At 48.2% G+C, this 14,669-nt stretch overlaps 1 protein-coding gene and 1 pseudogene across 7 annotated transcripts in view; one reads left to right on the forward strand and one right to left on the reverse strand.

Annotated features, from left to right (window-relative positions):
- Positions 1 to 14,669, reverse strand: part of Pknox2 (PBX/knotted 1 homeobox 2) — a 273,676-nt gene that overhangs the window by 223,321 nt on the left and 35,686 nt on the right. The gene's annotated exons all lie outside the window — the stretch shown is intronic.
- LOC128102578 (40S ribosomal protein S6-like) lies at positions 7,539 to 13,669 on the forward strand (annotated as a pseudogene).

Raw genomic sequence — 14,669 nt, forward strand, 5'->3', positions numbered from 1 at the left:
GCACTCATGCACTAGAGACCAACCCAGGCTGCCACTCCTCAGGAGCCGTCCATCTTTTGAGAGAGGGTGTCTTACTGGCCTGTAAACTGACTGATTAGGCTAGGCTGGCTAGCAGGTGAGCTTCGGGCATCTGCCCATCTCCTCCCGATTCCAAGGATTCCAAGCATGTGCCATTGTGTTGGCTGGTTTTATGTCAGCTTGACACAAGCTAGAGTCATCTGAAATGAGGAAACCTCAATTAAGAAATTGCCCTCACTGGGCGATGGTGGCGCACACCTTTAATCCCAGCACTTGGAAGGCAGAGCCAGGTGGATCTCTGTGAGTTCGAGGCCAGCCTGGTCTACAGAGCAAGATCCAGGACAGGCTCCAAAGCTGCATAGAGAAACCCTGTCTCGAAAAAAACCAAAACCAAAAAAAAAAAGAAAGAAAACGAAGGATAGAAAGAAAGAAAAAAAAGAAATTGCCTTCATAAGATCTGACTGTAAGGCATTATCTTAATTAGTGATTGATGGGGGAGGGCCTGGCCTGCTGTGGGTGGTGTCTTCCTGCGCTGGTGGTCCTGGGTTCTATAAGAAAGCAGGCTGAGCAATTGATGCTGGGCCATGATGAGCAAAGCAGACAGCATCCCTCCATGGCCTCTGCATCAGCTCTTGCCTCCAGGTTCCTGCCCTGCTTGAGTTCCTGTCCTGACTTTCTTCAGAGATGAACAGTGATGTCAAAGTGTGAGACAAATAAACCCTTTTCTCCCCAGGTTTCCTGGGTTTCATCACAGCAACAGTAACCCTAACTGGAGCGTGCTCCAACACCCAGCTTTTTTAAAAACATGGATTCTGCTGGGCAGTGGTGGCGCATGCGTTTAATTCCAGCACTTAGGAGGCAGAGCAAGGCAGATCTCTGTAAGTTCAAGGCCAGCCTAGTCTACAGAGTGAGATCTAGGACAGACACCAAAACTACACAGAGAAACCCTGTCTCAAAAAAACCATAGATAGATAGATAGATAGATAGATAGATAGATAGATAGATAGATAGATATGTTGTTAAACCCCGCCCCTGAACGCCACTGTGCGAAATAGAATTTTAAAAATGTATATGGCTCTAGCCATATGGAGTTGGTCTGGACCCTTCTAACCCATGTCTGCTCAGACAAGTGTTCTAAATACCCTGGCAATGTCCCCCATTGTTTAAATATGTCCATTAGTTTCTCCAGTACCTGCATACTGAAACCCAAGTGCCTCAGCGCTCAGTCTGTCTCTCCTTCCTCCTTGGATAGGTCCTTAAGGCCCTCTCTCTCCCGAGTAAAGCTCAGGACAGTCTGTACCGACATCACCTCCTGCAAACAAAGTTTTGACCAAATTCCTGTCCCCTCGTCATCATGGCCATGGATGGCCTCCTCCACAGATACATGAACCTACGGGTCTGAGCCAATGCCTCCCCACCCCCCAAAACCCTGCCCCATGAGATGCTGAAGGCAGGGACAAGGTTGCCACATCTGCTTCCCTGCACCCAGCCGAGGGCCCTGCGAAAGCAGGTACTCCTCAATGCTTGCAAGCAGCCTGAGATTCCTCTCCGTTTATTCCCACGGGTGACTCTCAGTCCTCTGAAGCCTGGCTCTTCAGAACCAAGGCCTTCCCACCAAGTCTGGTCACCTTAGAGAGCCACTGAAAAGAAGGCCCCATCTAAATGGACGGCTGGAAGGAGAGAAGCAGATGAGCCATCAAGTCACCAGACAAAAACAGTCTGCCTTAGGCATGGCACTATACCTGTAATGTCACCCAAAGGCCCACATACTAATAAACCTTGGTCTACATGATGGTGTGCATGTGTGTATGTATGTATATGTGCCTGTGTATTATATGTGTATATATGTATGTGTGTGCATGTGTGTATATATGTTTATATGCTATGTGTATGTATGTGGGTGTATTTGTATGTATGTATATGTGTGCATATGTCTATAATATGTGTATATGTATATGCGTGTGCAAATATGTGTACTGTATATGTTTATGTATACAATTGTGCATGTATATGCATGTCTATGTGAAAGTACTGGGTGTGCATATGTGAATGTGTGTGCATGCATATGTATGTGTGAGTGATGTGTGTGTGTGTGTGTGTGTGTGTGTGTGTGTGTGTGTGTGTGTGTGTATGAGTGCTCCCATAGTCCACTCCTTCCTTGTACTCTCACATCCCAGCCAGCCAAGCCTGAACATGCCCCAAGTGAGCTCTCCATGTGGTCAGCAGAGGAGGCCTCATTTATTAACCACCTCTAACAATGCCTCCCTGTTGCCCACAGTTCAGATCAGCCATGTGAAGTCAGAGGCCCTGCTCTGATGGGACAGCAGAGGGAAGAGGGAGGGGCCTTTGTTGACTCAGTCAGACTTCCAAGGACAGGCCCTCCCCAGTCAGTCCCACTGGGGTCAAAAAGAGCCATATGCTGTTCAGTTTTCAAGGATGTCCAGAGTGCTGTGGACACATCTGTCTCTAAGAATTCATCTGGAAGAAGAGAAACAACATCCCTGGCTGCCAGCAAGGAAAGGAGTTGAGGGAGAGACTGGGGGATGAAGGGAGAGGCTTGTTTCCCAGCCTTGTTGCCCCCAAACAACTGCTCAGGCCTCTTCCACCCAGCAGAACTGTCCCAGGTTAGTACCTACTTTCCCATCTCCTGCAGAGGTTAAGAGTGACTTACCCATTCTGCATGATCATGGTAAGAGAAATAGGTATCAGAGAAGGACAGTTCTCGCCCACAGTCACACAGCGTGAGAGAAGCAGACAGACTCAAAACCACAGCTCAGCTTCTGACCCCAGCTCTATCCCTTCTGGACACCCAGAACTCCCCGGTGCCCTGAGCTCCATGAAACAGCAGCCACAACCAGGATTTTCCTCCTGAGTGGGACAAAAAGAGGCAACCCTTGGGGGCCTGGACCCAACACAAATTCTGGTTCTTCTACTAGTTCCAGGGAGAAAACATCCCTGGGCTTACTGAAGACCATCTCAGCAGCTGGGGAAAGGCTCCTTTAACTATCCATCCAACCTCCAAATGCAGGGGCCCGCTGAAGTGAAGACAGACCAAGGGCCTTTCTCTCACCATGCCAGCGTCTTTGAAGTTGGAAAAACAAGATGCAGAAACTAAACTGCTGAGTATCATCTGTGACCACTCAGCCCTGGAGAGAAGAAAAAGAAACCTCTACCCTCTGCTCTCCACCGGCTGCAGGGAAATGGCTGTGCTCATTCAGGACTGGTCCTGCATTTCTAGATGAATAAATCTGGGCAAGTGATGTCCATTTTATAGATGAGAAAACCAAGGTTGAAAGGGATCCTGGGGTTTGTGGAGCCACGGAACTGCACGACAGACAGTTCCGTGTTAGCCACGTCTCCTAACTCACAATCCAAGTGCTTGCTCTGTGGCCCCAGCTCTTTCTTGCTCGCACTAGCCTTGATTAGAAAGCCAGTGGTTCTTACACTGACTCCCAAGCCCTTCTTCCTGCAGGGAAGAAAACAGTCCTCTCAGAGCAAGGCGATATTTGGACAATCTGGGGGCCTCCAGACTCCTCCGGAAGACTCTTGGCCTTCCCCTCCCAGGACCTAGCAGCGCTGCCAAAACAAGAGGAGAAAGCTTCCAACAAAAGTTTGTTTTCATGGAGATTTTATTTCCTTCGCGGAGGCTCTCCCACCACAGATTTCTCTTTGTTGGCGCTCGCATTCAGAAGTCACCAGATACACAGCCCCTGACCCCGTGGCCCTTGGGGATCACTGGCCTTTATCTCTCCTCCCAGGCCCACAGGCTGCTCATTCCCCCACTCAAAAGACCCTTTGAGCTGCTCGGCAGAGAAGGACTTCTCAGAGTAGGCAAAAGCTTGAGTGGGGGCAGACCCTCCACATCAGGGGTGGGAGAAGACAGGACTAGACAGAGGATGGGGTGGGGATGGAGGACTCTGCCCAGTGAAGTCATGGAGGGGGAGAATGACCACACTCTGGTGTCCCTCCATCCAGGACTGTGCTCCCTGATAGTGGGACGATAACTAGGGGATCCAAGAGTAGGAGGCAGATCTCGGCGTCTGTCCCCACAGTGTGGCTCAACATTCGTGGAGGAAGGTTAAGCTCAGGCTAAAATCTGTGTCCAGTGGCGCCTTTCCCTCACAGCCCTTTTCAGGATTGCTGTAGTCCACAGCACTGAGGTTTGGCTCCGGCTTGGCTAACCATATAATTCAGGCACTAGAACAGTCCTCTGGTAAGTGTACTGAACAGAGAGAGCCAGGGAGGGAGGGAAAGAGCCAGGGAGGGAGGGAAGAAGGACAACTTCTCTGGGGAACACACTGTGAGCAGAAGCGGGTGGCTGTTAAAGGTAGCTGTGTGCCAGGGCCACTGCTGGGATCAGTGTGGAAGCTAAAGGCTCTGACTGGACGGCACAAAAGGTGCTCCACCTTCCAATCCACTCGCTTGGTGCTCTTCTGCAGCAACTTAACCCTTCTGCATCTCATCCCACCATCTGCTCAAACAAGGATAATACCATTTCCAGATTGGTGAAGGCCACACTATCCATGAAGGAGCCAAGAAGACGCCTGGCATGTAGTGGGTGACCAACCCCCCAGCCTCGGACTCCTATAAGGGTTGGGACTGTTTGGCACCATAGTACTGGTCTCTATTTCCACATAAACAGTTTCACGATTTTTCTTCAGGATGCACTGTTAAAACCCTCTCCCAGGCTGGATATAGCCAGACATTAGAATTTTAACTTTTCATATTTTGTGAGTGTTGGTGTTTTTGTATTTATGTCTGCTTAGGTGCAGGGGCACCTGCATGGGCAGAGGAGAGTGGGGAAGCATGTACTTGTGTGTACTAAGGCATGCTGAAGTCAGAGTAAGTTATCCCTCAGCCCAAATGTCTACATTTTAAGGATTTTCTATTTGTTATTATTATTTTCTATTATAATTGTTCTTAGTGGTGGTGGTGGTGGTGGTGGTGGTGGTGGTGGTGGTGGTGGTGGTGGTGGTGATTTTTCCAGACAAGGTTTTTCTCTGTAGCCCTGGCTGTCCTGGAACTCGCTCTGTAGACTAGGCTGCCTCTGCCTGCCTCTGCCTCCCGAGTGCTGGGATTAAAGGCATATGTCATCATGCCTGGCTCTTAAGGATTTATTTTAATTTGTTCCGAAGAGACGGCAACCGTTCAGTTTTCAAAACATTTTTCAAAGCTAATGTCCCATTTGTTCTTCAAATGGTCTCTCTCTAAGTTAGCAGAGGAGGACACTGAGAACCACACATAGGAGATGGCTTTTCCAAAGTCACCAAACAGATGAGCTTGAGACTAAGACAAAGTCCAGCTAGTCTAACGTCTGCGGCAGGTGGGAGCCCCATGACGTCCTAAAAAGACGGGAGGGTGGCGAGTGAGGCACTGGGACTCAGCACACAAAGCCACAAAGGATGGTGGCTTTTGAAGACAGGAGGGAGTAAGACTATTACAGCCCAGATTTGAAAGATTGGACACCGAGGCAGCTCAGAAGGGACAAAGGCAGGAATGACGGGCAACTTCCCTTGTGTTCACAGCTATACTATAAATTCAGGGGTCATTGTCCCATCTCATCTTTGACTTGAGGATCTGTAGGAGGGAGCCCTGTGCCCAACTGATGCAAGAGAGGAGACTGGAGGAGAAACAGAACCTACTGAAGTCTGATTTCCAGACTAACAGGAGCCAAGTCAAAGAAATCAGTGAAGTCTACGTCCTGTGTTAATGTGCGCCAAGTTATAAGTTTAGATCGTTAATTAGCAGTTTACCTTCAAGATTTCCATCACACGGAAACAGACAAGGATGAGGTAGAAACTGGGAAGGCCACAGACACAAGTACAGACCCCAATGAGAAGACCTTCAGTTTGAGGACTCGCTCTGTGGCCATGGTTCCTTTACACACACACACACACACACACACACACACACACACACACACACACACACACACACAGTTAATCAACCCAGGAATGTACAAAAACAGTGACCTCTCTTCATCCTCCCACACCTCTGTTCAATGAGATTCCTAAAAACATTAAGCTCTGACTGACCATCTAGAAATGCCCTCCTGTGCTCCTGATCAACGTTACCCTGCCAGGGTCAAGTCGGGCACAGTACCAGCTAGCAGAAAGGTGGAGAAGTAAAAGAAGCATAGACTAACTCCTGAGTGTACCTCTACCCAGAAATGCCAGAATCTCAAATCCATGACCAGCTCCAGAGAGAAAGATCCCCTGGGCTTCCTGTTCCCGGTCTGGATGGGCCTCCTGCTGTCTCTCTGCAAAGGAGCTCTTTCAAAGGGGAGATGAGGAATTCCCCTGAGCCAGGGGAAGCTGAATCTGTATTGTGAAGTGATTTCAGTCTCCTCTTGCTTTCAAATGTACTTAATCAACATGAATAGGATCGCAAGGGCCGGAGCTCCTACAGGTAGGATGAACGGAGAAGAATAATGCTCATAAATCATTTAGCGTGCAATCCAAACAGGGCTGTGTTTTTTTCTTAAAGGAAAAGGTGATGCCAACGAACCAGAACCAGAAAGGAAACCAAATTCACTGTGATTTGTCACCACGGGTAGAGAGTGTCTCCAAGAAGGGCAGAGTAACTCATTTATGTCATTTTCATCTGCAATCTGACCTCCAGAACGGATTCTAGCTTGACTTCCTCCTCCCCTTTCCACAAAGCTCTGACCAGCAGAGGAGTCCACCCAGAGGAAGGACAGCTGACGAGAACAGCTGCATTCCCATCTGCTCCTTCGCCCCAGTCAGGGACGGGCTGTTCTTGAGCAGCTGACTCCACAGGTCACTGGGAGATTCAGAAGCGACCACTATAGTTCTGTGGCTATTTTCTTCCGGGGCCCACCTTTACATTGGCCTCTCAGAGAGGCCTTGCTATAGCTTCTGCAGGATGATGCCACACCAGCTACTTCCTGCTGCCTAAACCTGCTCTGTGTCCCCATGTAAGCAATTTTTACTACTTGGCCTTATATGACATAGACGTTTACTTTGTCCCCCCACCAGGACATATGCTTCACGTGGGCTGAATACATGTGTCTTTTGTTGACCGTTGTGTCCCCAGGGCCCAGAACAGTGTTTGGCACATAGTAGGTATCCAGCAAATATTTGTTGAATGAATGAACAAATCAATAAAATGGCTCCTTCCCTCTCAAACAGGGAACACTCTAGATGGCCAAGCCTTCAAAATAGGGAGATACAGTTAAGTGTTAGGTAGGAATCTAATGCTTGTCTCTGATTCTACCACTTTGACCCAGAGTAAACTCATCCTGCTCCCTAGCTCCATCTCCTCCATAAAGAATGGGTATCACTGGGCGGTGGTGGTGCATGCCTTTAATGTCAGCACTCGGGAGGCAGAGCTAGGTAGATCTCTGTGAGTTCAAGGCCAGCCTGGTCTCCAGAGCGAGATCCAGGACAGGCACCAAAACTACAGAGAGAAACCCTGTCTCAAAAAACAAACAAACAACAACAACAAAAAGGAATGGGTATCACCTCTCTCTCTCTCTCTCTCTCTCTCTCTCTCTCTCTCTCTCTCTCTCTCTCTCTCATGGCACCTCCCAATCTGTCAGCTTTGTCAAGATGAAGCTGAATATCTCCTTTCCAGCCACTGGATGTCAGAAACTCATTGAAGTGGGCGATGAACGCACGTGTCCTGCTTTCTCTGAGAAGCGCATGGCCACAGAATCAGCTGCTGATGCTCTGGGTGAGGAGCTGAGGATTACGTGGGGATGACAGATAAGGTTTCCCTGAACTCAGGATCAGAGTGTCTGCTATGGAAAAAGGAGCATTCCTGTTACAGACCAAGGAGAACCAGAGAGAGGAAGTGCAAGTCTGTTCAGGAATGCACAGTGAATGCCAATCTAAGTGTTTTCAAGTTAGTTAGTTAGTGTGTGTGTGTGTGTGTGTGTGTGTGTGTGTGTGTGTGTGTGTGTAACAGAGAGAGAGAGAGAGGGATATTCCCAGACTGACAGATACTATTACGCTGAGGCGGTTGGGGCCCAAACGAGATGGTAGAATCCAAAGACTTTTCAATCTCTCTAAAGAAGATGATGTCAATATGGGACAAATTAAAGGGGTGGTAGAAAAAAAGAAAGATCTCGAGAAAGGGCTCAGCCTTTAAGAGCATTGATTGCTCTTCCAGAGGACCCGGGTTCAATTCCCAGCACCCACATGGCAGCTCACAACTGTCTATAACTCCAGTTCGAGGGGACCTGACACCCGTGGCAAAACACCAATGCACATAAAATAAAAGTAAATAAATTTTTTTTTAAAAAAGAAGAAGATGATGATGATGTCTGCCACTAAATTCTCAAAAAGCTCTTAAACAAAGAAGATAAGAAACCCAGGACCAGAACACCCCAAGAGTTAGTGTCTTATCACCCCACGCATCCTGCAACATGAACATTGATGTTTTGCTCTGAAGAAACAAAGTACCAAGAAAAACAAGGAGAAGGCCTCAGAATATACTAAACTTTTGGCCAAGAGCATGAAGGAAGCCCAAGGAAACTGCCAGGCACAGATCGGCAGAACGTGTAAGCTATCTTTGCTAAGCGCTTCTACTGCTGAGTCAGGTCAAAAATAAGTTCAAGAGTAACACATAAATGACCAGACCTTCAAAAACAAAGCAAGCAAGCAAATCAACAACAACAACAACAAACAGAATGCCTATTGCCCCAGAACAAAGAAGGAGTGGGAAGAATCAGGAGAGCTAATGGTTGGGCCAGACACGGCTGATGGGCACTGCCTGCTTCATTCCTTTCCACGGCCTTCGGAAGCTCACATCATAACCCCTATCTTACAGGTAAGGAAACCGAGACTCATAAATATGAGTGAAGTGTGGTGTTCATCCTTGCATACCCTGGAAGTTCCAAGGAACTTTGATTCGGTTCTGCAGATCCTAAGACCACTCCCATGCAGTACGGTGACAGCATACTCAAGTCCATCCTTTTACCTGAATCCTCAGGAGAAAATCCAGGCTTGTGCCTGGGGAAATTTCAGATTCTGAACTTTCCTAAGATAGGGATGGGAATGGTTAGCGTAATCAACTCATCCTGGGGTTTTCTGGGTTTTACCACTAAGTTTTCCTTTCCTAGGAAATCCTTTCATCCCAGGAAAGAGGGAGTAGTTGCTAGCCCTAGGTGGGATGCAGCCACTGCTGGAGATTGAAAACTGTGTAAAGACCCCCTAGGTGTCCACACTGTTCATCTTCCCTCAGGTGACAACATGACCGTGGCAGTGTGCCCATCTCTGAGATGTAGGTCTGGTGCAGAGGGGAGTCTGAGGGGAGTTACTGCCTTCCTGTGCCCTGAATGCAAACTTTGGCCTTAGAACAAGAACAGTGTGGGCTCCTTCCCTGAGGGCTAGATGACCTCCCCAAAGCAAGGAGGGCAGATTCCTGGAATTCCACCAATGTGGCTTTGGTTTTAGCCAGATCACCTCTGACACAAAGGAGTAAAATTCAAGACCGCCAGTAAGTTACTCAGAAGTTCCGTGGGGCCCCTGGGATGGACTCTCCAGAACTCCCAGATCAAAGGATTCAGAGGGAAAGGAAGGGCTGCCTCTGTGGGCTCTTCCTTCTGTAACTGGAAGCCACCCCTTCACTCCCCCGGTCAGGGAATGGCAGAATGTTTAGCACATAGCTTCACTCTACCATCTCCAGCTGACCCCTCCAGGGTCATTCCCCACTCCAGGGGTCTTTGTTCCATCATCACACCACCCTGCTTTACCTCAAATAGCAGTCAGTACTGTCACTAGACTCCCCTCTGATTCTGAGTGGCTACAGAGACATCCAGACACCCTGTTCCTCACCAGGGGCCAGGGCCATCATAAAAGCAACAACAGTCCAGAACTTCAGCAGAGTGCAAACAGAGGTGAAAGTAAGGATAGAGGAAGACCCTGGGGTGGGTCCTGAGGGTTGCATGGGATGCAGCTCCCTCTCACCTACAAGCTTTCTGCTCTCTAGGATGTAGGAGAGGACCCCTTTGCCTCTGTGTCATTTTACAACAACAAAGACAACACCAGCCTGTGTCTTTTGTCTAGAGCTGTGAGGACTGTAGCATGCTGCTTGTAAATGCTGTTTGAATACACCGGCTGAGTGACTTTGGTGCCCGTGGGTTCTGTGTCCTTTAACTTTTCCTGGCTTCCTCCCTCTCTTCCTCAACGCTGTACCTTTAACCTTTCTTCCCTTTTCCTGCTCAAAGCCAACTAACTCTACCTGGGCTCTGCCCCTCCAGCCTATGATACTCATCAACTCTGTGTGTGTGTGTGTGTGTGTGTGTGTGTGTGTGTGTTTATATGTGTGTGTCTGTGTGTGTGTTTGTGTGTTTATATGTGTGTGTCTGTGTGTGTGTGTTTCTGTGTGTTCCTCTAGCCTATGGTACTCATCAACTGTGTGTGTATGTGTCTGTGTCAGTATGTGTGTGTATGTTTATAAGTGTGAGTGTGTGTGTGTGTGTGTGTGTGTGTGTGTGTGTGTGTGTGTGTGTGTTCAGCCTTTTTACTTAGGCTACCTGCCTTGATCGATAGCATACAGTCTCTCAAGACCACAGGGATTATAGAGAAGGGAAGCAACATTAACTGAGAAGGCAGAACCCCACTTGTGACACCCCCGACCTCCTTTTCCTTTATCTGTAAAGCATAAGTGATAGTCGCTGCCTGGACTCTCTTTGCTAATTAGATTACAGAATAGGCTTAAAGTGAATGATAAGATGAACATATAGACTTACTTAATTCTAAAAACCATTTTCTTATTCTTTTGTATTTAGATCCCTCTCACCTCCTCTCTTCTTTGTGCTCACAACTCCACTTCCGCATATCTCTTTCTCTCCTGACAACCTGAAAGCTGGCTGATGACCCCATCACTCCAGTGGTTCTGAGAGCTGAATCTGCAGGGAAGGGAAGCCCACCGAAACAGTGTTTCTTGATGTAAACAGACAAATGATTCACCTGTTAAAGCGGAACTGATTCTAAAGTGGCAGGTCTGAATGAGGCAGAAATCCTGCATTCTTAGCAGACTCCATACACACAGAAGGTCAGAGGTCAGCCTCAGGTGTCAGTCCTTGGCTGACCTTGTATGGGACAGGGTCTTCCGTTACTCACTGCTGTCACGACAGGCTAGCTAGTCCTTGTGTTTCTGAGGAGTCCCCTGCCTCCCATCTCACAGTAGGATCAATGGGATTACAGATGAAGGCTTTCACATCCAACTTCATATAGGTTCTGGGGATCTGTATTAGTTACATTTTGGCTAATGGTTCCAGGGCGAGAGTCTAGAATGGTGAGGGAGGTATGGCAGCAAGAAGCCAGAGAAGGAAGCTGAGAGATCACCTCTCAGCAGCAAACACAAAGCAGAGAGTGTGTACTGGGAGTGGGGAGGAGCTATGAACTCTCCATGTCTACCCCAGCGACGTGCTTCCTCCAGCAAGGCTATACCTCCAAAGACCCTACATCCTCTGTGAATAGCACCACCAACCAGGGACCAAGGTTCAAACACATGAGCCTATGGGGGACATTTCACATTCAAACCACCAGAGAACCCAAACTTGGGTTTTAATGCTTTACAGCTCCCCAGCCTCTGCGACTCTGCCCTGCTCATCTCTGTACTTTTGGAGTACTGTGGTCTGTCTGGAACATAGTAGGTGGTCCATAAGCCTGTGCCAGTCTAATCTGGACTCCGCCCACCTAGTAGACTCCACCCACCCCTGCCAGCCCTGCCCTGCCCCCGCTCCCCCCAGTCATGCTATAGCACCCCAGAGCACGGCATCTTTCTTTCTGGAATTCCCTCAACACATAGAATCTGTGGCACTGCTCATTTAGTAATTAATTAATTTTGTTCCTCTGTGTGACAGCTCCTGCATTATAATCTTCATTATTATTTAACTTTATAGTATTGCTTTTCACAAACTGCTCCCCCATTCAGAGGACAAAGCCCCCACAGATGAAAGTTTGGGGCTAGGGTTCAATTGTATTTTATCTTTCTTAAGTGTCTTGAACATATTGAATATCTAATAAATTTGTGATGATTTAATTGCATGTAGAAAGGGGAGGCCAGCATTGAGTGGTGGCCCATATGTCAGGACAGCCCACGGGTTGAGAAAGGAGGTATGAGTCCCAGATTGAAAGCAGGGGCTGCTCAGAGATGTAAAGTATATGAGGATCCGAGAGGCATAACTCAGTCTGCAAAGCCCCACTTGCCCTCCCCAAGCAAGAGTCATGATAACTTTGGAATGAATTATTACTTGTATGCAATAAAATACAGAGTTGCAATTCTAGATGGAGGAACAGGAGTCACAGTGCATGACGGTATGACTAAAGCCAATAATGTCCCTCTCGGCCATCCATCAAGAAGCCACCTGCCTGGCCCTCCTACCACCGAAGACCAGCTACACAAAGACAACAGTGGAGGGAATGAGTACTAGGAGGCTGGTCCAGATGGGCATCCAGAAACACCCCTCCTAGACTTCTCCAGTATGAACTACATGCCCAACAAAGAAACAAGCATCCTTGCTATGAGCCAACAGTATTTAAAAGGAAGAACAGATGCAGCATGGATGCAAACATAAATGACAACTCCAGCCATGGTGGCTGTCCTGTCTAGTTTTTATGTCAACTTGGCACAAGCTAGATTCATCCGAGAAGAGGGAACTTCAAATGAAAAAAAAAAAATGCTTCCATAAGGTTGTTGGCAAGCCTATGGGGCATTTTCTTAATTGGTGATTGATAAGGGAGGGCCCAGCCCATTGTGTGTGAGGCCATCTCTGGGCTGATGGTCCTGATTTCTATAAGAAAGCAGGCCGGGCAAGCCATAAGAAGCAAGCCAGTAAGCAGAATTCCTCCATGGCTTCTGCACCAGCTCCTGCCTCCAGGTTCCTGCCCTGTTTGAGTCCCCGCTCTGACTACCTTCAGTGATGAATAGTGATATGGAAGTATAAGCAAAATGAACCCGTTCCTCTCCAAGTTACTTGTGGTCATGGTGTTTCCTCCTAACTAGATAAACCCTAAGACAATGGTGTAGTTACACCTGCAATCCCAGCAATTGTGCGGCAAGGGCAAGTAAGTCACATACTTGATTCCAGTCTGGACTACATAGTCAAGGGCTTGGGCCAGTGAGGTGTCCCAGCAGATAATAAGGGCACTTGCTTCTAATGACCTGAGGTTGATCCCTGGGAACCACATGGTGGACAGAGAGAGCTGATCGCTGTAAGCTGCCCCCTGACCTTCACCTATAGACAACAGCATGCAAGTACTCACATACGTAAACACACACAAACACCCAAATACATCAATGTCTTTTAAAGGGGATGGGATAAGGATTTAACTCAGTGGCAAGGCACATGCCCTAAGCCTAGTTACCATTAAAAAAAAAATCAAGAACTCAGACTTCAAAACATATTCACAACTGAAATATGCTCTGGGTATCTTCTAACTTGCTCCTTTTAGTGAATGTGTGACCAACATGTAACCAACAGACTCTGGACCTGACCCTATGTTGGGTTTGGGGGACAGGAAAGCACAAAGGACTAGCTCCTACCTTCCAAGGATTAGTAACTCTGTAAGCTAGGCACCCTGGAGGATTCTGTGTGACCCATAGGCCAGCAGCGTATATACCACCTGGAGCCAGATTTCTGTCCCAGTCAGACCGGCCACTTTAGACTCCAACACATTTTAATAGGTGACTCATGTGTGTGTCAGCATCCCTCGTCCTTATCCCTTGGATCCTTCCCAGCTCATGTGTTTAGGATTCAAGGGACTCTGAAGAGAAAATTTAATTCTCCACTATCTGACTCCTCCCCTTGCTCTCTCTGTGGGCCTCTGGGAAAGACCGTCCCGGAGCTCTAAGCAAAAGGCAGCATGGTTGGTCCTTGTCCCCACCCCACCCTGGAACCTATGACTCCCCGTCTCTGCCCCCATAACCCTGGGGAAAGGAAAATGCTAAAACATTCCAGGGAAGCCCTAGCTTGGGCAAATCAACTTGGTTAGAAAAGGGTGAATTCAAGATCCCTCTGGAGAAGACACAAATTCTGCAGTCCCAAGTTCTAGTCACTGCTTCGGGAGACTGGCCACCTGTGGATGGATGTACGTGACTCAGCCACACAGCATGGGGAGTTGAGCAGTTTGATGACCCAAGGCAAGCCCTGGCAAAAGACTCAGCCTAGCTTTACTGTTATTTTATCTATAACCTAAGCTGGCCTGGATCTTGCTATGTAGGCCGGGCTGCCCCTGAACTTGTAGTGATAGCCTGCTTCTGCATCCCAAGTACTGGGATTACAAGCATAAGCCTAGTTTAGCCATACTCTTGGGGACCCCGGAAGGGAAGGGAAGGAAGGGCATTGGGGTTGTGGTTTAGAAACAGGGGCCTTTCTCAGTGGCTGAGGAGGGACGTGTCTCCCCAAGGAAGAAGAGCAAAAACTGAAGCTTACCCATGTAGTTCTGACAGAATATTCTACAAGCTCTTCCCATTGCCTGGCCTCTGTGGTCCTCCCATTACCCTGCCCCCGATGGTCTGATAAAGGAAGTAGAACCTAGAGGATACGAATGAGGTTCAAGGCCCGGGCCCTCCACCTCTTATCCGGTCTGCGGATTTTCTGGGCAGTATATTTGGGAGGCTGGAGTCATGGTTACCAGATACCAGAGCATTCCAACTAGGACTAAAAATGAAGAGCA

This window comes from Peromyscus californicus, unplaced genomic scaffold (assembly GCF_007827085.1).
Source record: "Peromyscus californicus insignis strain IS unplaced genomic scaffold, ASM782708v3 Scaffold_11__1_contigs__length_118956290, whole genome shotgun sequence".
NCBI classification, from domain to species: domain Eukaryota; kingdom Metazoa; phylum Chordata; class Mammalia; order Rodentia; family Cricetidae; genus Peromyscus; species Peromyscus californicus.